At 43.3% G+C, this 24,316-nt stretch overlaps 1 long non-coding RNA gene across 2 annotated transcripts in view; it reads left to right on the forward strand.

Moving 5' to 3' along the window:
* LOC149915740 (uncharacterized) overlaps positions 1-24,316 on the forward strand; it is a 367,280-nt gene that overhangs the window by 299,396 nt on the left and 43,568 nt on the right. For both annotated transcript variants that reach the window (XR_016471714.1, XR_016471713.1), the window contains exon 6: positions 18,290-18,365. This is a non-coding gene — a long non-coding RNA (uncharacterized LOC149915740). The remainder of the gene's footprint in view (positions 1-18,289; positions 18,366-24,316) is intronic.

Genomic DNA, 24,316 nt, shown 5'->3' on the forward strand with positions numbered 1-24,316 from the left:
ACTGCTGCTGGGAAGCAGATTTCAGAAAGGTCAAAGCTGGGCAGCAGTGAGAGAGATGTGAGCAGCCCTGAGCTCTGCTGAGGGGAGGGCAGGAGGTGCTGCGTGCTGCAGCAGGTTCCTGGCAGCCCCAGGGGAGGCCAGAGGGAGCAGGGAAAGGCATTTCCTACAGCTTTCTTTGTATCACTCCCCTTGAAGCAGCAGGGTTCAGTCCCTCTAATGTGAGTTTCGGGAGCCTTTTCTTTCTCACCCATAATAATGCGGCAGTCTCATTTGTGACCTAGAAGTCTGAAGTGATATTTTCAGAAAGGAGCAGTGTTTTGTTTCTTGTTTTCCCTGTATAAACGAGGGATATGTGAATGTCTTTCTCCTTTCTGGCTGCCAAAGACTACAGCAGTACTGTCTATCTCTGTGTTGATGTCAACAGGCCTTATCCAGCCATGTGAGACTGTTAGCAGTGCTCTACAGGTAGGAACATGGCACCTTTCTCTCGCTCCCATCAGGTGTGTCCTGTGCCCCCCATGATACGCAGCTCTGTCCATAGCAGCTGTACCTCTGCCTGAAGTGCGTAGCTTTTTCCCCTTTTTGTTTTTCTCTTTTTTTCTGCTCCCTTTTCAGACAGGGCAGAATTTTCCTCGGAATTCTAATATCTAAGTTTTCATGTAAGGGAACATCTGTATTTACTTGACTTACGAGTATCTTTACTAACAGGTTTATCCTTTGCATCGTAAAATGCCTATTTAGGCTTTAAAAAGTGCACTGACTGCTTCTTTGAAGCTTGCAGCACTAGGCCATTTTCATTTGAAAGACGTATTATTACCCCCAAAACTAAACATATTATTTTACACATTCCAGCTATCCTGATTCTTTGTGCCTAAGGGCCTCTGAGCAAAACGTGTCATTTGGAGCGCACGGCAGAGAAAACTCAGTTATGTCAATATTACGTTTCCCTGCTCCTTCTGCTTCAGAAGAGCTGTGTTCACATCTCTCACCAGGAAGCTGCTGGGTTTTTCCTATCTGATGGCAAAATTGTATCTGTGTATATGGTATTGTTATTTTTGGCAGGCATATACTTCACGTTATTCACATGAGGAACAAGTGCTAGCAGTTGGTTGCATTAAATAGCCCCTCATGTTTTGTGTTCTGCCACAGACCAAATCCTTGGGGAAGGCAGAGCTGGGGTGATGCATGGTGTGCATGGGGAGAAGGTTGTAGGCATGGCCGGACCTGGGCAGCGTGGGCTGCAGGGCTGTGGGTTCAGTGCTGTGCAGCACAACAGTGAGCCAGCATGGCCTGCAGCCCTGTGCTGGGGACAACGCGCAGAGCCCCAGAATCCACTGGATTTGCAGCACAAGGGGTCCACTGGCCACCAATCCTACAACCATAGAAGGGAGGGAGTGGGGTCTGATGCCTTCGGCCCCAGGCCAGAGGTGCAGGAGATGCAATGCCAGTGAACTCCTTCTGCCTAATGAACTGCTCCTTTTCTCTGCAGCAGCAGATAAGAGCAATTAAACACTAGATAGCAGATTAATGATTACTGCAAAATCATGCTAGCTCATGGTGACAAATGTGTATAAATATTCACCACGGTGGTAGGCGAGGTGTTCAGGCAGCGATGCTCCCTCTGTGTGGCAAATCATTCAAAGGCGATGCAAAGAGAGAGCGTCTGGTGCTTGTCAGATTCATTAATTATCACTGTAGATTAAATCGGAGGAAAGACCGGCTTATGTATGTTGTGTTGTGTTTGCCAAAGGTGGTTTTGGGTCCAGCTGCCACCTGGAAAACAAGACAGGCTCTGGATGTGGAATGTGCATGGATGCTGTCTTTGTGCTGTGATGGTTTGCGGCTGGGGGGTGGCAGCTGTGCTCAGAGCTGGCTTCGGACTTTGGTTACTGGAAACCACAAGCAGAATGATGAGATGGCCCATTATTCCCATGACCTCCAGCTCTCGCTCTCTCTTCTATTCATCTATTGCTTGCCATCTTCAGAGACAGCAAACTGGAATAAGTGGATTTGGAGTCTGACCCCCATCTAAGAATTCCTATTAATAAAGAATGGAATTCAAGGGACTAAATTTGTATTGCTTACGTTGAAGCGCTAGTTAAATTATTATTTGCTTAACTGCTCTGATATACAGATCTAGTGGTGATTGAGATACCCAAAGTGTAAGGTTTCACCTGTGCTGCAATTTGTATATCTGGTCATGGTCATTGCTTTTTTAGTATTGCATGTAAAACTCCTATAGTCTACTGGGAAGGCAAAGAAAGTAAGGTGATATCTGGGCTGCACAGAAGATTTAGATCTCTGCTCTAAAATCTGTTTGATTTTACAGAGCAACCGTTGTAAGGATTCTAGTGGTTGGGGGTGTTTTGTTGTGTTGTTGGGGTGTTGGTTGTTTTGTTTTTTTTTGTCTCAAAATAGTTTTTGTAATTATCTACGAGAACTTCACATGAAGCAGGGCTAAGAAACTTAGTAGATTGTTCTAATATGGCTAAAATCTTCAAAAATAGCTGTAGGTGTGCAAGAGGTGAGTGTTCAGCACCCTCTGCTACACTGACTGCTGGAACAGCCTGCAGGGAGGACAGGAGCCAAAACCATGAACTGCCACTTGAAAGTCTTCCTTTATTCTAAGCAAGAGGTTAACCGATGCTTCATCAACAATCAGAGATGACATCTAGATTCAGAATGGTTTTATGTGCCCCTCGCAGAGAGTTTCCTATACCTGTATTCAAATATACAATCAACATGACTAGGAATTTAATTAGATTTATTTCTCAGCATATCTATTATGTCCCTCATCAAAGGCATTTAAGTCTTTCTATTATCTTCATTAGGTTTTGGATCTGACCTATGATGAGTATAACCCTGAAAATGGATGTTTCTTTGAAGCGTAGCTGGTAATAAGTATTTGAAAAGGTGATTGTGCTTCAGAATTAATCATTAAAACCTATAAAATGCATCTGTCACTGTAGTGTTTAGCCAGCTCTTTCTCTCCTTTATCCCCCCAGCATTTGCACTAATTAGTGCAGGATGAGCTGCTGCCTTAAAATTAAGAATGTTAGAATATTTAATTAATTTTGGTTCCGTTACTTACTGTGCCTGAGTCAGAGCTCACTGGGCCCTCTGTCTGAACTGCTCGGGTTTGTCAGCACTGCAGAGCCATCAAGCTAAAATCCCGAGCAAACCAGGCTGGGGCAGCTGGTGCAGGAGGGCAGGGGGCTGCAGGGCCACTGCATGCAGCTGCTTTGTTGTGCCCAAAGCCCCCGAGGGATGAGTTAACTGAGCAGCACTGGTCTTCTGGACATACCAGGTGTGGAAACTTTTCAAACACTGCTTTTTAGTATGCAGCAGTTGTCAAGGATTGTGAAGGTTTCACTCCTGAAAGTGACATAATGTGGAGCAGTGCTTATTGCACCCCAGCGATTCTCTCCTAAATGTGCTCAGCCAGTACATAAAGATGCGAGTTCTTTTTCACTCATCAGCTCTGAAAATTTACCTTGGATTCCTGCTTTGTCATCCATTAGCTGTTTTAAGGGCTCTGCTGGGCAGATCATTCCAGGAGCCTGAGCCAGGAGCACATAAAGCATCTCTCACCCTCGAGGGCAGCTTCAGCATCCCCAGCACTCGCAGGAGGCCGCTCGCACCTCTCTCACTGGCAGGCAAATTCCCCAACTCCTTCGCTGCTTGGCTCAGCATTACCGTGCCTGTCGCACCCTGGCACACACTTAGGATTCGCAATGATCATCTGTAATTGGAGCCCTCTCCCCAGCTCTGCACGCTGCGAGCAGGGCTCACGCCTGCAGCCAGGAGCTGAGCATGAGAGAAAGATGCCCTGCATCCATGTTAGCTGCCTCAGCCCTCGCTTCTGGCAGGGCTAAAGGACACCTAAGCTCTGTTGTCCAAAACGCAGGCAGAGGTAACAGCAGAGAGATTTTGCAAGTCACTCCACAGCTGCTTCCAGAGCCAGGAGCAGGAGTTCAGAGAGATGGGCATGGTGGAAACGCCGCGTTTATTGAGCTTGTTCTTGTATTTGTATTCGTTATGGCGTTTGGCTCAGGCTCTCTGCAGACCTAACCCCACCGCAGTCAATGGAGCGGAGAATTTGGCTATTTTACTTCATTTAAATTCTTGTCAGACCTTTCTGCTTGCCTCCTCAACTTCCCCTCTCCCCTGGCTGGGACAGCTGCTTAGCAGGGCTGGTGGGGCACAGGGCTGCGAGGGCAGGGCCCATTAACTGCACTGCGATGAGTTCTTCTGCCTTAAAATCCCACACGCTTCCAAATTAATTTAGAATAGATTCAATCATAGTCATTTACAAGGTCTGCTGCTGGGCGCTGCGAGGAGCAGTTTGCTGGTGGGATTCTTGTTCTTTGCCATGGCAAATTGCATAAGTTAGCCATATCACTTTGTACAGGAATAGAATGCTGGAATTCAGGTCTGTTGTGACTAATGCTAAATAAGTGTAGCTATTTATTTTAAACTGTATCTAGTTACATCAAAGCGTACCTGGTGAGGTCAGGGGGCTAATCCTGGAAGGTGCTGTGGAAGACCTGGTTTTGTGGTTTTTTTGTTTTTTCTTTTTTTCTACCTAATACATAGCAGAGCTGTAGCTTAGGATGTGGATTTTCTCTGAACATCAATCAGCAAAAACCAGGTGCATTGTAATTACCTGTTTGTTTTAATCATTAGTACCTGATTTCTTCTGTTTTCTAATCTTTTTCATTTGCCATGAAGCTACTGAAGTAAGGAACAATTGTCCACCTTTTAATAAGCAAGGAGGTCGTTGTGTGTGTGGCCTTCAGTAAGGCAGGGCATGGAGACCACTGCTGCAGGGAATGGTCCTGACCCCTTTCCTGGCACCTGGAGCACTTGGTGGGCTGCAGTCAGCGAGCAGGAGGCTGCTGTGTGCTTCCAGTGATGCTGTGGATCTGCTCTGGCAGCTGCTGTATGCAGAGAACCGTCACTGCCTCAGAATGCTGGCAGACATGGACAGGAGAAGTAGGCTGAGTTTTAGGGCTTCTTTCTTAAAAGCTCTGACTTCAAAGAGTTTGCATCCACTTGGCTACAAAATGGCTAAAGGTGATTGAATGAATGCAAATGAGGCAACTCCTCATCCTGTATTTCTTTATCTGAGGAGCAGTTTATAAATTCAGGGTAAGTATATCTTTCTACCAGCTTTGCATAGTTCTACTCTCTCAGGGTGAATAAATTTTTTTGATGGGTGAGTTAAAACATCATTATTTTTTTCATTATCATTGTCATCAGTATAAATGGCAGAGGTGTAGGTTTTTTGCCCAAGCTTTTAAATTTTCATGACAATTTTACTAAGCTATTTTATACGTTATTAAGCACACTTGTGATTTGTTTCAACCTATACCTTAATGTGATGTTTTAAGTGAGCGTTCCCTGAAGAGGGCAAAGGGAGCCCACACGTGGGGGACCCAGCTCCTCTGCAGCTGGGTGCCAGCACTGCACCCACAGGCATGGCCTTGGGATGGCCAAGGTGCCTGAGAATGCATTTTCTCTATCTCGGAAGTTTTCTTTCTGGTTTCTTTTGAAAATCCTAGCCTAAGGGATTAAGAGTGTTGATCATTCCTGAGAATCAGGACACCTGTTTTGCTAAGTCTCAAAAGCAGTGACTTTGGGAAAATGGTATCTGTGCGTTTTCTGGTGGGGGGAGAAGCTGGCTGTAGATTGAATCCCTTGTTCACCCAAACACGGGAATAATTCCTTCTTGTGGCCGTTTCTAGAAGCTGAGGACACTGCTTGTATTTATTTTTTAAACAAGGCTTTTCAATGGGGTTTTACAGACTGCTGCTTTTTGTGTCTCTGAAAGGGAGCAGGGCTCCAGTATCTCAGCACCACTCATACAGGAACGTCTGATTCCAGGAGGAGCTGAGCAGGGCCCTCCTGCTGAGCAGAAGTCTGTTTTCATGCTATTACGCTGGTCTCATTGGTATATTGGCTGTATTTCGAGGTAATACGCAATGAAATTTGCTTGACCAAATCCTCAACTGTGCAGTTGTCATTTTTGTCAGTTTATAAAGCAGATCTGCCTTTCAAAGCAGGTAAGGCTGCCCTTTCCAAATCTGGGGTTAGTGCTAAGTCTAAAACTAATGCATATGGAATTTTTCTGATATATATATATTTTTCTTCTTTGTAATGGAATCTCCCTGCCAGTAAACTTTGATTTCTGCTTTCCCGGTTATGTTCCCAAAATCAATTTGATTCTTCCTTAGAACTGCTGTCATTTAAAGGAACACCATCTTGCATGTGCAAATTACCTCTCCTTTCCTTTCTTATCAGCACTCAGATTTCAGAGAACTTCACATAAATGACCAAATCCCAAGCGTTTTCCTCAACTCTTGGTGGAGTTCATGGGAATTCTTCCTGGTGGAAAACTTCCTGGAATGAGCAGGGTCTTCAGGAGCAGCCTTCCTAGAGCAGAGTAGTAGATGGCACTATTGGCAAGTGCTGGCCTGATCTAACAACTGAATTCTGTGACATGTTTCTAGTCTAAATATAGGATCTTTCCTCTACTCACCCTGAGGATTGTTTAATTTCCTCCACGTTCCTCTTTCCTTCCCCGTATATTTCTGTAGTAGGAAATTGACGTGTGTTTTACTGTGTTCCTTTATAAAAGTGCCAGTTATCTTTCAGGCATTTCCCCTCCCCTTCGCCTCAATAATTTCTTGTTTTTCTGATAAGAGATTTCAGGCAGAAAGGTGGTATTTTTTCCTCTCCTTTTATGCTGTATACTACAGCGTGTCCGCCAGGCCCTTCAGATCTTAAGCACGCCATTAGAAAAGCCTAACACTCCATATCCCAAATGGGTCACTTCCCAAGTCTACTGCTGAAATCCTTTTAGCTAATACTGTTCAGGTGACTTAGTACTAAATTATATTTTAGAAAGATATGGTCTGCCCTTTACTTTTTCATGGGGCTACCATTCAGTCAATTTTAAACCTGTAATTCTTTTTCAGAGTTGCCATGGAAACAAGTTAGTGTTCCACCGCTGCCTTGTGAAAACGAGAAGAGTGCTCATACATCATTTTACTGCTCCTGGGTCGTTATGTAGTGGTGCTGTTCTGGGCTTCTCTTCTCCTACGCTCGCGTTAGCAGGGGCAGAGCCCCATGCTGTTTTAGCTCTTCTGGCACCATGAGTCAATTAGTTCAACTGAAGTCATATTTAAAACGTGAATGCTCCATTCATTCCTGCTTCTGGTGCTGTTAGCACCAATCTTAATATATGCTCCAGACTGGGGATTCTTGGCCTTTGAAGAACGGCTTTCCTGAAACTTGGGCTTTATTGCCCGCAGTGAAGGGCTTGTATTTCATATCAAGGTTACATCTGCATGTGCGAGACTGAGGTTAATAGTGGAGTCCTAAGAGGTATAAATACACTCAGCATAAACAATATGTATTACAGAGAAGTACAAGCACACCAGCAGATGATAGATGTCCATAGGCCATGGTGGTAAATAACCTTTTGACCTGTTTGGCCATTACAGCAGTATCTTAGAGAGTGATCGAAACTAGAAGTCTTTCTGTAACCTTTTGAAGTCATTCTGGCTATGCTCTGAATAATAAGCCTCATCAAACCCAAAAAATACAAGCTGCAAAAATCAGGTATCTCCACTGACTATTTTTGTGTGTACTAGATGTATTTATAGCCTCTATATACACTTTAGAAATACATCTATAAATAAGTATGGATATAGTGTTAAATACATAAACTGATACTCTATTTATGTTCCTACAGTGCAGCACTTAAATACTTTCAGTGGTGCAGTTAACACCTATCATATTTTTTATCTTTGTCTCAGAAAAAGCGTAGGAATCATTCTGGAATTTTCTTTCTAAATATATTTCTATGATTTGTTTGCTGGGGAAGGCAGGGTCCAAAAGAGAAGGATTGTTGTTTTATTAGGAGTTAATGCTGCAGAGCAGAGATTTTTTTGCAGATGGGTATTTTCTCAGAAAGCGTTAAAGAATATATTTAGGTTCTCTCATGTGTATTATTGAACCTTTGCTATCATTTAAGATTACGGGGGGGAAAAATACTCAGGCATTGTTTAGAGTGAAAGGTGCCACCCTGAAAGCCCAGGCTTCGATGTGGACAAGAAGTGCATCCACACACTCCTCTGCCTCTGAGGCAAAGCACGGTCATCAAGATGCATTAAGATCCTATCTTAATCTTCTCATTAAGATGTTGGGTTTAAATTCTCTGATTTATGTTGATCAGTAGTGAGTCACCTCCATTAAATACTGGTTTAGCAAAACTGATCTGTGTTTGCAAAAAATAACTGGTCAAGGAAAGCTGTTGTGTGGGAAAGTGGTGTGTGCTTGCTACAGCACATCAGCAAAGCTCTACAGGTGAGTGTGTGGCTCAAATGAGGACGGTGCTCCTTGTTCCTTTCTGTTTAATTTTGTATGTCCTCTGGAGGTACAGCTTGCTTGTTGTAACACCCAAACTATTGAGGTCAAGGAAATTTTTCTCCTGAAAAACATTTTGTACTTCCAGTGATTTTATTTTTTTTTTCTCCTTCTCTGCAGCAGTGAGAGGTGTAAGATCTACTTTAGGACTGTCTGGACATTTTTGTCCTCTGAATTTTCTGTTCTGGATGGGTGCTGGAGCACTCACGGTTCACACAATCCCATCTGCTCTCTGTGTGATTAATTGCAGCTTTTCAGGATTGTGCTCTTTTAGCTGTCAGTGGCAGCGCTGATGTGTTCTATGGGATATGACTACTTGTAGCCTTGGACTCAGGCAGTCCTTCCAAAAACCTCTTCTCGCTTGGGCTTGTGGCTTGCTTGTGGGGCAGTGGGGGACAATTCTGCAAGGCTGATGGCCCCAGAGTGAGGGGAAAGTGGGGGAGCAGGCTGGGGGCAGTGGTCCTGCTGCTGTGACCCGTTCCTCCTGTGATCCCTGTAGCACCTTCCTTTCTTTTTCCTTACCAATGGAGTTTTACTTAAAGAACTGTTTTTGTTGATTTCTTTGTTGTCCCAGCTGTTTTTCTCATGCCTAAAACCTCTCAGGACTTTATCAGCAGTATATGCACAATGACAGGTGTTCAAGCAACCTACCTCCTTCCTACAGAGGAGAGTTTAATCAAACTGCAGTGTCTCACCAGGCTGTAGGAAGTTAGATTAGGAGCCGTCTCATTCCCTGACATGCGATCACCAACACTTACAGGAGTGCTGTCCTCCCAGCTCCCAGATAAAAGCCTGCAGGCACTACTTGCTGCCTTGCCTGCTGCTGGGGAGTACTCAGCCTGCAGCTCCGAAGCTTGAGGAGAAAGAAGAGAAACCTCAGGTTAAGCACTTTGCCTTGGATGTCACAATTGTTTCTGTCTTTTCTAAGCATCTTCTTCCAGTCCCGGTAATCGTGATCAGCGTTGTTCCTTAGAGATTAACAGCTGTGTCACTGTCTCATGGACATCAGCAGATGAAGTGAAACGTGGGGCCGGGTGCTTCGTGGAAGTCTGTTTCTTTATCTATCCAGTGGCATCCAAGGAGATGCTCTGAAGGTTAAGACTGCTTGGAAGGCACACTGACTTCACCAAAATGAGGTGCTACCTATTGTGAAAACTGATCTTCAGTATTGTTCTTCAGTAACTGTGGCTCTGACACGTTGTTAGATACCATGGAGTGAGCATTTGGTGAATGATGTAGGAGATTGTGCAGACAGGCTCATGGGTGTATCGTACTGATGCTGTAGTGTTAGATTTTGTTAAATATTTTAGTGCTTTCCAATTAAATCTTGAATTCAAAACACAGAACTGCACGCAAAGCAGCTGGGCAGTAGATTGGCTTGGAATGTGGCACTGTTGGTCCTTCTGAGCTGCAAAATGAAGTTTGCCAGATTCTAGGAGCAAACTTGACCCTTATAGAAAGTGACTACCTTCATTTTACGATTGTAATGTACTAATAGCAACTCTTGGTATAACCTGCAGGGCTGGAAATAATGAGGGAACTGAATACAATACTCCCAGGGCATGGGCTTAAAGTGATAACTATTCAAGCGTAGCCTTTCACTAATGCAGTTGCTCTTGCACATCAAATAATGTCAGAAATGCCACACTTCATAAGAAAGGGCTATAAAACTTCATTGTGATCTCTCAGCCCAGAAATCCATGCTCAAAGGAGTAAAACGTGTTTAAATCTGCTGTATTACATATGGGGAAATGGACACAGGAATAAAAGATACCCCGGATCACCTGCATTACATAAAGTGTTCTCCCTAATCAGTGTTACTACAATACCAATCCACACGCACTGCATTTTTTTTTTTTAATCTGTGTAACTTTGTTTCTTCAATATTACATTAGCCAGATAGGGCTACTGGAGGGCAGCCAGTAGAGTGATACTTAGAGAACAGCGTGGATGCCTCTTACAGCATTTGGAAGCTTTTGCTCCAAGCAAGCCATCTTGCAGCAGTGAGTCTGATCCATTGTGACTTTAGCCATGTTGGCAGCCAGAGTAGCAACAGCTGAAGAAAGTGCAAATGCAAGCATTTTCTGCTCAGCAAAGCAATATAGGGTGGGATGAATCCTCAGCACTGACTCTTGCAAGGTAAAAAGTGTTGCTTTCTGGCACAACTGCTGTGGTAATGATAGCACAATAGTAGTCATACAAAGGAAAAGGAGCTCTGTGTTTTAGCACAAAGTCCTAACTGTAATGAGCCATCAAACTTTCTGAAAACAAAGCAGCTGCTAACTCTTCTGACTGATCACTAGGTTAGCTTTAGGTCAGTTTGACTTCATGAGCTTTCAAGATCTTTTCCAATCTAAATGATTCTGTGGTTGAAGCAGGTGCTTTGGAGGGCACATCGCTTGGTCAGTGAGTGGAGAAAGGCATGATAGACTATTCCAAGCAAATGTTGCTGAATGTAATGCTTTTTGTATTTCATTAACAAAAAACTATTCCAGTTTCCTTTTTTTTTTTCCTCATAACCATAATTGATATTACAAAACCATTTCTGACTGATAATTCAGGTGAATGAATTTTCATGTTTACCAAAACTCAGTGGTTGCTGCCAGTCTAAAATAAGGAGTCTTTTTATTTCATTATGTTCAGGCAAGCTGTTGTTTGCAAGTTTGCTGCCACAGCGAAAGCAGCGCTTCCCTAAATGGTGTCAAAGCACATTTAGTGCTAAGCTGGCAGGCAGCACCTCCTGGCTTAACCCGCAGTCCTTGCTCTGCACACAGCTCCTCTCCTGTGTTCCTGTGCTGTGAGCCCAGCAGGACCTCAGCCTGGTGAGCATGCAGCTGGGGCAAGTAGGAATCATTCCTTGAGCCGCTGTCTCCTTCTTTCATGATTTTAAAATCCTGTGCTTTGCCAGCAGTTGCACTGCAGCTTAAATACCCAGCTTTCCAGTTTGCTCTCTTAAAAACAATAGGCAAGTTCTTACTCTGCTTTACTGCCTGACTTTTGTCAACTTACCAGTGCCTTTTGTCCTGTTCATGTAATGCAGCTTACTCAGCAGCACCCTAAGGAGTTAAGTCCATATTGATATGTACATATTTACAATGACCCTCCAAGGGTATTTTACAGTAACTTTAAAAAAAAAAAAACAACTATTTGCTCCTCTCTTCAGATTGTTGCTTGCTGCAAATAATCCCTAACCTCTTCTACCTTCCCTGGATAAGTAGCTGCAGTTTGCTGCAGTTCTGGCTCTTGTTATCATCAGTAAACACCAGAGCTTACTAAATCCCTGTTGCTGAGAGGCATTTCCCAGACACGGAGGTCGACTGGCCTTCTTCATGCTTCATGGAATGCAGCAAAGGATTCCTTTGCTTGTGTGAGAAGAGCCTCCTGCTGCCTCTGAGTGGTCTGCTGGCCACAGGGATGGGGAACCCACTGTGAGAGCATCTTACCTATTAGCTTATGTGATGGAGATGAGGATTCCTGCTGCAGTCATGGGCAGGTGAGGGGCAGGACATCCCCTGCCATCCCACACCCTCTTCTGCCCAGTGCCCGGAGCAGAGCTGGGTCCTGGCTGTTGTGTCACCAGCCTCCAAGCTGTATTCCAGGGGCTCTTGCCTGCCCCAAGTGATCTCATCAAGCATGCTGCTTCCTTGGAACTTGTCTCCAGGAGCAGACACCGTGGCCTGGTATGGTTTAATTCAGGGTATCTGGTTTGAGTTTTCTTCTATTTCATTTAAAAAATAAAAATAAAAAACTAAAGCTTTTGGGCTATATAATGTTTTGCAGTGCAAGCATCTCAAAAGTGTGGTTTCAGTAGGAAAAAGTCCACCTTACCTCATCCTATCAACCCATTCCCAAACTGGATGCTTGCCAGTGCTGTCAGACCTTCCTCCTCAGAATCCCACTCTGGCTGCAAAATTTCAGCAGCTATTATGCAGTGTTTTGTAAGGTGTTTTTGGTTTGTACTGCCACGAGAGCAGGTTCTCAGCCTTCACCAAGCAGCCCCAGGAGCAGTGCCCAGCAGGTTGGGCTGCTCACAGGATCTGACCTGGGGGGAATTCAGTGGACGCTGCAGCTGAGTTCAGGTCTTACTTGCACCTTTCACTCCTCTGTTGCTGGGTTGTTTTTTTTTTCTGGTCAGTGTTCAATACTGAGGCGATTGTTTGCTCTCGTATTTTTTGCCCTTGGCTCCTCTTCATTATATAAAACAGCTAATTTTCAAAGTCATCTTCTGACTTGTCCAGCTTGTATCTCAATATACAAAAAAATGTTCTGGGCAACGTTTCAAAGCAGTGGCAAGGCTTCCTGATGGCAGCTTCTGTCGCTTTTCTATCTTGCGGTAGCAATTGCTCTGGTGTTTTGTTTCATTAAATAATACAAGGGAGAAGTTTGTTTTGCTGAAACCAGCTGCTATCAGTATTCGCTGTAGTAAGAAAACCAACCTGGTAGTTTTTCAGGGCTTTCAGGAAAAACTTTCTGAGCCCTGAACGCAGACAGTTCAGTGACAGAAGTGTGAGTTGCTCCAAGACCCGATAGTTGCTGCATATCACGCTGGACCATTGCTATACAGAAGCAGAGCTCTGCTACAGCATCAGAAGGTGCTGTACAAAGATTTCTGGGGGAAACAAAACCAAACGCTCAGTAAGAGCTGACAGCAGGAATCTCACTTCAAACTTTCTCTTTAGTCTAGTTGGCTGAGTGCGTCTGGATGGTCACGTCCTGTATCTTGATAAATTTGTTCATCTGAGGAGCTGCCGGGCTCCAAAATGGGGTCTGAAGCTCTTGCAATATCTGCCTTCCAAACACTGTATTTATTATTGCTGCTTCCTTTTATTGCTGCTGTTGCCTTGGCACTTGGGAGGCACCATCACGGCGCAGGGTCCCGCTGTGGGCAGTTGCTCTGCACACACAGCAGTGCAGCCGTCGGTGTGACTCAGGAGCTGCGTTTCCAGGCTGGCATAAAACCGCCACTGAGACTGCGGAGTCAGTGTGGCAGAGAAGAGAATGAAAGAGAAAAGTGAGCCTTTAATCTCAAAGGAGCCTTGTTATGCAATATTAACTCTTAAAAATCTTGTTTGGGAGAATCTGTTAGGAATGCAATTCAGCAGGCAGCTAGAGAAATTCAGCTGGAGCCAGGAAAGCTTTCAAAGCATCCAGCCTGGGCCAGCAACTGGAAAAATAATAACTTTTGCCCTATGCAAGTTGAAGCAGTGCAACACAAAGCATCTTTATTTGTCATATGAGTCTGTTTTTCTACTGGATCTCTTCATATGCTATCAAGTTTTGTAATAAATTAGTGTGTCTATATGGAGATTTGCATCAGAATGTTTCATTTTAAAGAAAAAAAAAGTCATTTCAGGCTGCGGCTGGGCTGAGTGCAGCCATTAAGCATTATACATTGAGAGCGTATTGTTCACTTATGTGATAATTTTGCTTCCAATTATATCTGGGTAATGAATAAAGACAGTTAAGACTTTAACCTATTTTCAGAAAGCAGAGTTCTATCAACATGCAGTTATTTATGCTAATGAAAATAATGATCTTTTTATAGTGCTTGTCACTGAAATGGAATGATGTCCTGCCAACTGTGCATGTTTGCCAGTGGCTACAAATTAATCAGCTAAACTGGAGTGGTAATTGGAGTAAAGACAAGTCAAGGGGCAGAAAGGCCAGCTTTGGCAGAATAGCTTTTGAAGAAGAATACCCCATTCGGCGCACAAAACAAAAGAACTTGTTTATATAATGCTGTTGTTTAATTAAATTTAAGCAGCTGTTTCATCAAGAGGTCTTTGAAGATAAATATGGGAAGTGATGGGCAGGGGAATCAAAATGTGATGATGATTGTCTTATACTGGATCGTACTGCACGTTTCCCTCACACCTGCCTAATGAAATGATTTCAGAAAGCTCTTGATTATAGTCTGCAGAGAGACACCTGGGTATAACTCCTGCTGCTGGCACTGAATACACATGAGGACCACATGTGGAGAAGTTGGCTTCAAAGTTCGATGTTTGGGCTGTTCAGCTGGGCATGCACAGAGCATTGCCTGATGGGCTGTGTGTGAGTGCCCATCACAAACCACCCTTTGTGCTGACACTCAGCAGAGGGGTGGAATCCTCAGTATCCTCCCTTTGGTTTCTTTTGTCTTCCTGTTGTGCTCTGGAATAGTAGGGGTGAAACTAAGGAAAGGTCCCTGATGGACATTTCTTTCCCATCAGGGTAGATTCCTCCTGACAGCTGTGGCAGTGCAGCTGGAAAAAGGCTTACAACAAATCGTGGTGGTCCCATAGTGTGCTGTAAGAAAAGAGAGGGGTGAGAACGTCCCAAAGCACATACTTCTCTGTGAGCATTTCTGCTTCTGGGGCACTGAGACTATCTGAGAAGTTCTCCTTGTTCCCTGCCCCTCATCCCTGGTCTCGTGCCAGCAGCAAAAAAAGCTGTGTGGGGCAGGGGGTGTTCCTTAGCTGAGAGCTCAGAGACCCATCTTGGTTGGCTAGGAAGGAGCAGCTGTGGGAAGGAGCCTGGAAACATTATAGGAATAGCAGGGAATCAGTAATTGTTCATTACTATGACATCTTAAAGTACATTTCTAGCATCCAAAGTTGCAAAGAAAAATTGGAAAACCTGATGCTATTCTGCTGCAAAGGCTCAGAAATCATAAGATTGGAAAAAAATAGGCCAGGCATACACCTTACTTCCCATAAGCTTCCCTTGATTTTCTGTGTTGACTTTGTGTTAACAAAAAGACAATTCTGTCATTTCGGGACTTTGGGATCTGGCTTCCCTTGGTTTTTTGGGCTGCTCTGCTGCAGCTCCTCTCAGACAGAAGGTATCTCACTGGGAGCTGCAGGCTCCTGCCCTGACACACGGGCAGAGCGGAGCTTTGCTGACATGCTGCTCGTTGTGGGTGCTGATGGATATGTCTTGCATGTGCTTTATAAATATTTGAAAGTAGTTTTCCTATGCCCACTAGTGAAAAAGGCACGTTTTGTTGTAGAGCCAGTTTCTGGAATGGTGAGATCCTTAAGCATTTCAGCAATATAAATAATAATTAAAAGCTGGCACTGGTTGAGAATATTTTTGCAAAGGTTTTTATTTCATCCAGAAAATAGTTTCATTGCAGTCAAAGCACATTACAGGAGCATTTTGTTTAGCATTCCTCCTTTTATTTTCTTCAGAATTTTTCCTCGATGACAGATGGGGAAGTGTTTGCTGAAAGATGAAAAAGTAGATTTCAAAATTTTAATTTTCCTCCCAAGTGTATTAAAAGCAATTCTCCTACTGCGAATCACAGAGCCATTTTGCTCAAACAACAGACACTCGTGAAATGAAAGCTTACTCTGTGGCAGACTCAGTGGATTCTTTGTTTGCCATTCTTTCCTATGTAAGATCCTTCTGTAACCCATCCATGCGCTGCTGCTGCATGCTGTTAAAGGCAAGGGCCACGTAGTATCCCAGAAGATGCTGCAAGTCATTCTCTAGTGAATATCTTTCCTTAAGAGGTCACAGAATCACCCGGGTTGGAAGGGACCTCAAGGACCATGAATCTCCAATTTAATACTAGAGCAGGCTACCGTCCAGCCTGGCCTTGAACACCTCCAGGGATGGGGCAGCCACAGCCTCTCTGGTCAGCAGTGTTGATCTGTGCTGGATGGGAACAAGACAGGAAAAAGGAGTTTACAAGCTTGAAGTGCTATTTAAGGAATGTTTAACATGCTATTGACTAGTTGCTTGTCAGTAGAGATCATCAGATGTCTTTGTGCTGTTAGAACCCAAATCCTATTTCTCTTGCCATACAAAATCACTTCCAGTCCCAGAAGATATTCTGTGACCATTCCTTTCAGGCACCTCTCCCAGGGGCTGGGCATGGTACCCTCAGCCCTGGCTGCAGCTGCAGGAGGGGTGTGGATGTCCGTTGTGGCAATGAAGGTGAACTTCTATAGGATCAGGCCTTATTTGAGTAGAGCAATGTACCGTATCGTATTAAATTGGCACCCTGACTGCTTCCATGAGCTTGGCCCTGTGGAGTTCTCAGTAAAATGGCAGTAATTATTTTATAAGGTGTATAAAGAGCTTATTCAAGGCACGTGCTCATTAAGCCCTTTCAGTCGTCATTAACATCAACCCCTAAAGGACAACAATGGTAATAATGCAATGTAGGGCTGAAAACTGTGGCATTTAGTAAGGGAGCTCAGTGGAGTGATTTAAAATCAGGGACTTTCTCCCGGCCTTCTGCTAGGGACAGGAGAATGCAGATGCTTGGCATTCATTAATGATTCTTATATTAAACTTAGACTAATGTGGATGCTCAGCATATAATTGCAATGAATTTAGCATTCCAAATAGATGTTGTGGTGATGGGTGCACATATAGATTGTAAGGATCCATCTCCAGGCCCACTGGGCTGCCCAGTGCAATGAGAGCTGTCTGGCTGTACCACAGGTTTGGACGCTTTGTGAAGGGCAGAGGACAAGGAGCAGTGCTCTCTGCAAGGACAACTCCGTGGGTACTGCAAGTTTAAATAAAGTCTGGTGTTTCCTTTGTAGACAGATGAGGAAGGAATGAATGGGAGAGGTGAAGGACAGTTGGATGTAGTAGGGCCAGAGGGGAAGGTACAAACCACAGCAGCAGCCTTGCTGGGTGCTGTTCCACGCGCTCCCTCCAGCCCAGACTTACAGGTGTTGGCCCTGTCCCCAGGATTGCTGCAGCAAGGCAGCTGCTGGTGAGCCACTGCCTGGGGTGTGGGGTGGGCTGTTAACTGTGGTGGGAATCATTTTCCCTCAGCTCTGGCAGTGCTGATGAACCTTTTCACGTAATTGATAAGTTTCATCCACGAGGGCTTTCTGGAGATGGAAAGGCAGCATTATTTCCCCAACTGCCTCATCTCGCTCCCCAGCCTCAGCTCCCCTCTCAGTAGAGGCTGTGAATGAGAGCCACTCATCACGTTAAAAAGCCAGCGTGCCAGGCCAGGCAGGGGCTGGAGGGAGCTATGTAAAGAAGATTAAATTCAGCAATGGGAAGGGACAAGTAATGAGGGCTAGAAGTTGAACTGATGGGTCTCTACCCATTTGGTTGCTCCAAGGTCAGCTTCTCTTTGTTTCCTCTGGTGTATCTTTAATATCCTCCTTTCTGTCCGATACAAATCATTGATTCATGCTTGGGAACTCAGCTCCTGTAAGATTTTAGCGCTGGGCTGAAGGCTACAAGGTTACTGAAACAACAAGCAGCACCAGCTTTATTGTGAAGCATTTAATATCCTGTTTCCAGCAGTGGAGGCTTAGAGGAATAGCATGGCACGATCCTTCTCCCTGCATACCTACCCACTGTGCCTCCAGCACCAGGGAGAGGAGAGGGGGTGGGTTCAGAACCCTCGAATAAGGAGACATCCCTATCGTATCGGTCCCTTTTTCAAATAAATCTGCACCTTAAAAGCCATTCACAGTCAAACGAGGCCAAAAAAGATGTTCTCACAATCATGTCACTCCCAGTCCTACTGCTTGCTCATTTCTTGCTTATGTGCAGTGTTGCATGGTAAGCTCAGTGGGACACAGAACTCATCTTATGTTGTCCACAAAATGCACGTAAATTTGCAGCACTATATTTTAAAAGTCTTTATAAATATATTGTGTGAAGTAAGGTGGGTTTTTTATTATTATTTTTCAACAGCTGATGCTGCTTTCCAAGGTCGTGTTGTATAATATTTAAACTCTTTGCTCAAAGATGGAATATTTTCTTACAGGAATTAATCCGTGTTATCTGGAAAAAGAAAAAATCTGTCTAGCTTTCAGGAAGGCCTTTTTCTTGTGACATTCAAACCAGAGGTCGTGTTCTCCAGAGTTCATGTTAATTCTCCTGCTTCTAGGGGACGTACACGTGTGGGAGCTTTGCACGTTGCATGGTGTCTGCAGCCCACTGGTCGCTCCATGCTGCACAGCGAGGTGAGTGCATTGCGATCCGTGTTGTAGGAACTTCTCATGAGTGAGAAGCTGTCATTGCAGGTGAGCTTCTGGCCTGAGAAATGACCATTGAGAGATGACTGTAGGGTGGGTTTATAATACAGCCATTGCTTATTTTGGGTGACACCGCAATTGGTATTCCAAACAAAAATACGTCTGAAGTCTCTTGTAGCTGAGGGCAAAAATTTTTCTTAATAACATTTCCAGCTTTACATTTTCCTTTCTCAAGGTGTTCCTTTATGGTCAGGCTGCCGTGTGCTATATTTGGAGTAAAAGCGGATTTTGGAAAAAAAAAAAAAATTACATTTTAAAGTAAAATGTAGTGAAATTTATTTACTTGTAGAAATGTTTATGTAGCTATGGATTAACAGGCGAAGGAGATTGTAACATCTCAGGGTGCATTTGTGTGTGTGAGAAGGTATACATGAGGAAAAAAGGCAGTGCTTAATAATATGTATGTATACATAGAAATCCAAGGAACAAAGACATTTGGGTTGAAGCCAATGCGTACATTTTTGCTTATATTTATATCGTACTTGGACAAGACCGTAAGAAAAATAACAAGTGATGACTGGAGAAGCACACGTGCATGTGGATAAGCCTGCCTGTGCTCAGGACTGATGGCAAAATGTCACAGATTGACTTCATTGATAAAAAAAAATTATCGGTGCATACTTAATGCTGAGTGTTTTTGTTGCCCTTTGTTGAAAGCATTTTTTCTGCATGTCAAACTATCTTAGCCATCTCAGTCATTAACAAGTGCCTATAAAATGAGACAAAATGATAAAAAAGAGCATGAGCTGGAAATGGAATGCCTATCTCAGAACTTCAGTTCCTATTAGTTACGTGGGGAAAATACGTAGTCAATATTTGCAAAATAAACGTATATATTAAAAAAAAAAAAAATCAGTTTTCTATGGATCTCTATGGGCAAAGAGACACACCAGCAACGAGAACATCCATGCCATGCATGATGTCTCAACCCATATTCGACTGGAGGTGATTAATAAGAACATATAAGCCCACATAGACTGCAGAAATATTCATATTTGTCCATAGCTGAACTTGCCATAACAGATGAGAGATCCTCAGGGAGCTTGAGGGGCTGATAGGTATTAGAAGGTCAGGTTTCTTTTGGATCTGGACATCCTAATTTAATTCTGGCTAATGCCTGCTGTATGAATAATTCATTAGCATTTCTCAGTTTGGAACTAAACTTCTCAGAGAATTTAGTAAGTGTGAGTGTTGCTGCAGTAAACATATGCCGATTATTTTTTTAGGAGCTAGAAAATGAGGTTGCTCCCAAAAAAGTGGGTAAAATAATTAAAATGTAAATTGAAATAAATTATTCACAGTACTAAATTTAAATAAATGACTTGAACACCTAAACTCAATTAAGGCATGTTGTTAGTTAGAATACTCAGTATTGTAAAGCAGATGTACAAAGCCAAGAACTGGCACCAAAAAAGTGTTCAATGTGCATGAATGTTTTATAGGTAACGGAGCTTATACCCTAAGGGCCTTAAATATTACATTAAATTATACATTTCTAATAAAGAAAATATAAATGAATGTGGAACAAATGTTGACTTTCAGATTAAAACACCAAATACTTCTTTGAGGAGCGAGCTTTACCATTGCATAACAGTTACAATATTATCTTGTTTAATGGCTTAAACACTGTTGTCAGCTAAATAGCTGTGTGTGTACGTACAAAAAGGCATAAGTGCCATTGGCAACTGTTGTGTAGCGTTATGGAAACCATTCTAAAATAAGACCACGTTTATCTGTCACTTCAAACTCTTAAAATTTTAATAGCAATAACATATTCAGCAGAAGAAACTTAGTTATTTGCTATAACTGCTTCCATCCTTCCTCCCTTCCTTCCTCCCTTCTTCCTGTCCTTCTTTCCATCCTTCCTTCCCCTTTTCTCTTCCCTTTTTTTTTTCATATTCTTTCTATGGCTTACTTGCAATCACAAGAACAAACCTACGTACCAGGAGGGAGTATTCCTTGATCCACAATAGGTGCTTCATGTGAGGAATGGGACTGAGGGGGAGTAATCTGGCAGGGATTCAATACATCTTCTTTTGGTTTTATAAAATACGGTATCACATTTTGAAGGCTAATATATATACAGCAGGTTAGCCTACAGTCAGTCCTCAAGATAGTAAGCATTCTTTGTTCCTTTTTTTTGGATGAAGAGGAGGAAGAGCAGCTGTAAGGATACTTTGTTCATGTACTTGATGTACTGTGCCTTCTTATTTGGATGCTTAACTTCAGACTTGATGGGGAATGGGAAGTCCCAGCCCTGAGAAGTGAGCAGGCTCCTGGTACCTGCTCAGCTCCAGCAGCCACAGCATCCTGGGGGCACAGGGCTGGACATGCCCTGGTTCATGGGCAGTTGTGAAGAGGCTGCAGCCACGCTGTGTTGTGTGCGGCTCAGCTGTGGACACAGTTTGTGATGTGATCACAGGGTGCTGCTTTGTGGCAGGCTGTGCGACTCGAGCACTTTGCCTTTGCTGGGTTTCGTTGCTATTTGACAGGTGAAAATATACACATAAATCCAAGCATGTTCAGGGACAAAGCAGACACACTGGGAAAAAGCTTCTGAAAGATTTTTTTCCTACTGAATCATTTGAAGTTAAGATGTAAGCCAGTTTGGGGCCTCTGCAAAGCAGCATAACAGATATTGAGCTCAGCTTTAATTGCTTCTGTTAACCACCTAGTGAAGCCATTGCACATTAACCGTTTTCAATTACGACAGCTATGAGAAAAGATCCAAACACAAGTGCAAGTGAGGAAAACAGTGTGCAGACATTTTAGTTCAGGGAACCAAACTAAATAGGGTTGTTGTTCTGACAACATAATGCTGGGCTTTAAGGAGAGGGAGCAGTGGGGAATATCAGCTCATTCTCTTCCTTGGCTGAAACAACGAGCAGCCTGAACCTGCTCCAGAAGGACACAAATATGTGAAGCATCTTATTCTCTCAGCCAGCAGCATCCCAACAGGAGTGCTGCTAAGAAACCTGCACAATGCAGCCTCCTCAGAAGCCAGGCTTCTTCACTTCCACTGTTAGCACAGAATTCAATGGGAAGGGGCTCCCCTTCACCAGGCGGCTTTGGAGCAGATCCCGTGGGTTCTGAAGGGTTCACAGAATCATAGAATTGTTTGGAAGGATGTTTGAAGACCTCTCGTTCCAGCCCTCTGCCACTGGTTCAGGCTGCCCAGGGCCCCATCCAGTCTGGGATCCCCTCCAGGGATGGGACTCCCACAGCTCTCTGGGCAGCATTGGCAGGGCCTCACTGCTCTCCTCATGAAACATTTCATCCTTATGTATAAACAAGGAGATAGCTTCCTAGGCCCTACGGAATCCATCCGATGGGTGATAAGAAGAGGGTTAATGCTCCTGTTCTCTTGGCAGAGTACATCTCACAGCTGCCTGTCCTCATTTCAGAGAGAGCCAGGAAACCCAGCCATAGGGAAAGGGGGAGGGAGGGGTATCTGTGCAGGGCCCAGCTGGAGCAAGCTGCACTGTCCCGCAGGGAGCTATAAAGCTCCTCTGGTGAGGCTGGCACTTCTGCATCAGATCTTTCCTGTAGGAAAGAAGAGCAACCTTTACGGGAAAGGATGGCTTTAGTGTCGAAAGTGAATTATTCAGTTTTATGAGTGGTTTTTGTTTATCTTTGTTCTGCTCTTGGCAAAAGGGAACATTCTTATAAAGAACCAGGCTTCTCCTGGTTTTTGACACAGGAGTGGTAATAATTCAATTAATATGGCTGTATCTACGCAAAATGAAATGTGAGCCAGGCCAGTGTATACTGGCACCTTCAGAAGGCTGGCTTTATGAGGCCAAAAACATCAAGAGCAGCATCAGCAAGAAGAGGAAAATAAGGCAGAAAATAGGAGACCTTTGTAAGAACTATTTAGGAATAACATTATTTAGCAGGAGAAAGAAGACTGTGTCTGTGTAGAAATGCGACAGAGGAGGCTCAGCATAGTAAATCAGAAACCTCTGAAGCAGGAAGAAAGTGACAAATAAGTCTTACAGATAAGGAGGAGACAAAGCTGATAGTTAAGGAGAATAGAACTTGTAGGAAAGTGACCAAAAAAAAAAAAAAAAAAAAAAAAGGAGGTAAAATTAATAAGTGAAAAGTTTTAGCAAAATATTTCTGGAGTTGAAGAAAAAAAATGGAAACAGACCACTGGTCTGTTCTCAAATGGAAACAATAGACACTTCTTTTTTTTATAACAATGCAATAGAATTCAATAGAGATGTCTTGCTCTGTACAGGGGTAAAGGATGATGTATTTGTTATATGATGATGGTAATACACTTTCTATTCCTACTGTAACTAAAGAGGATATTAATCAACAGCTACTGTAGTTAGACATACTTAAATCAGAAGTTCTGGGTAATTTGCATTGAGGAATTTCAAAGCAGCTGGCTGAGGAGCTTTTTTGGCAGCTAATATTGATTTTTCAGTAACCCGTGAATAGGGGAAGATTCCATAAAGTTGAGAGATGGCTAGTTCCTTGTCAGTTTATTTCAAAGTTTGGGGAATATGGCTGAAACAGCAGAGTTTGTCAGGCTGACATCAATGTGGGAAAATGATGGAATAACTCGTAATTTATTTGTTTCACAGTGACTAAAAGATGTATACCATCATTAATGCTAATCAACAAAGTCTTTAAGGAAGTGATTCTTCTTGAAGTAACTTTAAACTTCTTAGATGGATTTTAGGTTTAGTTGACATAGGAAAAGCACTAAGTAAATATATGTAGGCTTCATTAAGGCATTGCAATAGTGATGGCAAAATAGAACTATGAACTTAAAAGGTTTCAAAGAAAACAAATCAATAGGTGTAATAATAGGTCCACCAGAATAGAAAGATAAGTGATAACCTGACTACAGAGGAAGTACCTGGAACAAGAAAAGAGAAGAGCCTCTGCTGAACGATGAAATTTGTAGCAGAACCCAAATATTTCAAGTTGCTAACAGTGAAGCTCTCCCTAAGCAAAGGAACAATTTAATGAAGGTTGGGGTAGTTTTCATCACTACAGAATCTTAATATGAGAGGTGGATATCTTTTCTTACCGAGGCTAGAGTTCCACTGTTGCTAGTGAAAGGTAATAAAGCAGACAAAATGTTCCAAGCCCTGCAGGAGCTGCAGTTTGGCCCTGTGGCTTTGGGTTCTCTGTTGGGTTACAACATGTATATTACAATTGGATATCCTCACCCTCCCCTAGGTTTCTTCTAATTGCTTTTCTTGTCCAGCATGTGGCATTGACTCTTGGAATAGTATCCAAAAAAGTTTATTTATAAGGTACTAAAAGATGCAATCTCGGTAGCTGAACCAAATTTACAGTAGCAGCATCTTGGATGTCATGGGCATCCTAATGAAACTGCAGCACTCCAAGCTGTGTGAGTGATGCTTTACTTGGCTCGGGTGTTTTTATTTGAAATCAAATAGAGGTGCTTGTTTTACTTCAAAGAATGGCAGAACCGACTAGTTCGATAGCTCATAGCTCCTCGCACCAGCTCCTAGAAGTTAATACTCTTCCATGCTAAGAGATAGCAACTTCAGCCAGGCTTATAAAATAAACTTCTTTCCCAGATGGATTTCACAGTTTCAATCTGATTCTTAAGTAGTAAACAGATGCAGAGCATATGAGCTTTAGGGACAAATCAGCTGACCTCTAATGATTCCTTAAGTCCTTTCCTCATTTTCCATCAATAGTGTATTTATTGATCACAGAGCTGGCTGGTACTGAATTCCTCTGGAGAAATTCAGTATCCAAAAGGCTAGGGAAAATCTTTAAAGTGTATAGCTTCATTCTCTGGTCTGCTGTCATCAAAACTGAACCTCTGAAACTGTACTTTGCTGACAAAAAGGAATCTCTCCTGTTGACTGTAATGTCCTGGTATTGCT

Source organism: Phasianus colchicus, chromosome 16 (assembly GCF_987193195.1).
Source record: "Phasianus colchicus chromosome 16, bPhaCol1.hap1.1, whole genome shotgun sequence".
Classification (NCBI taxonomy): Eukaryota; Metazoa; Chordata; class Aves; order Galliformes; family Phasianidae; genus Phasianus; species Phasianus colchicus.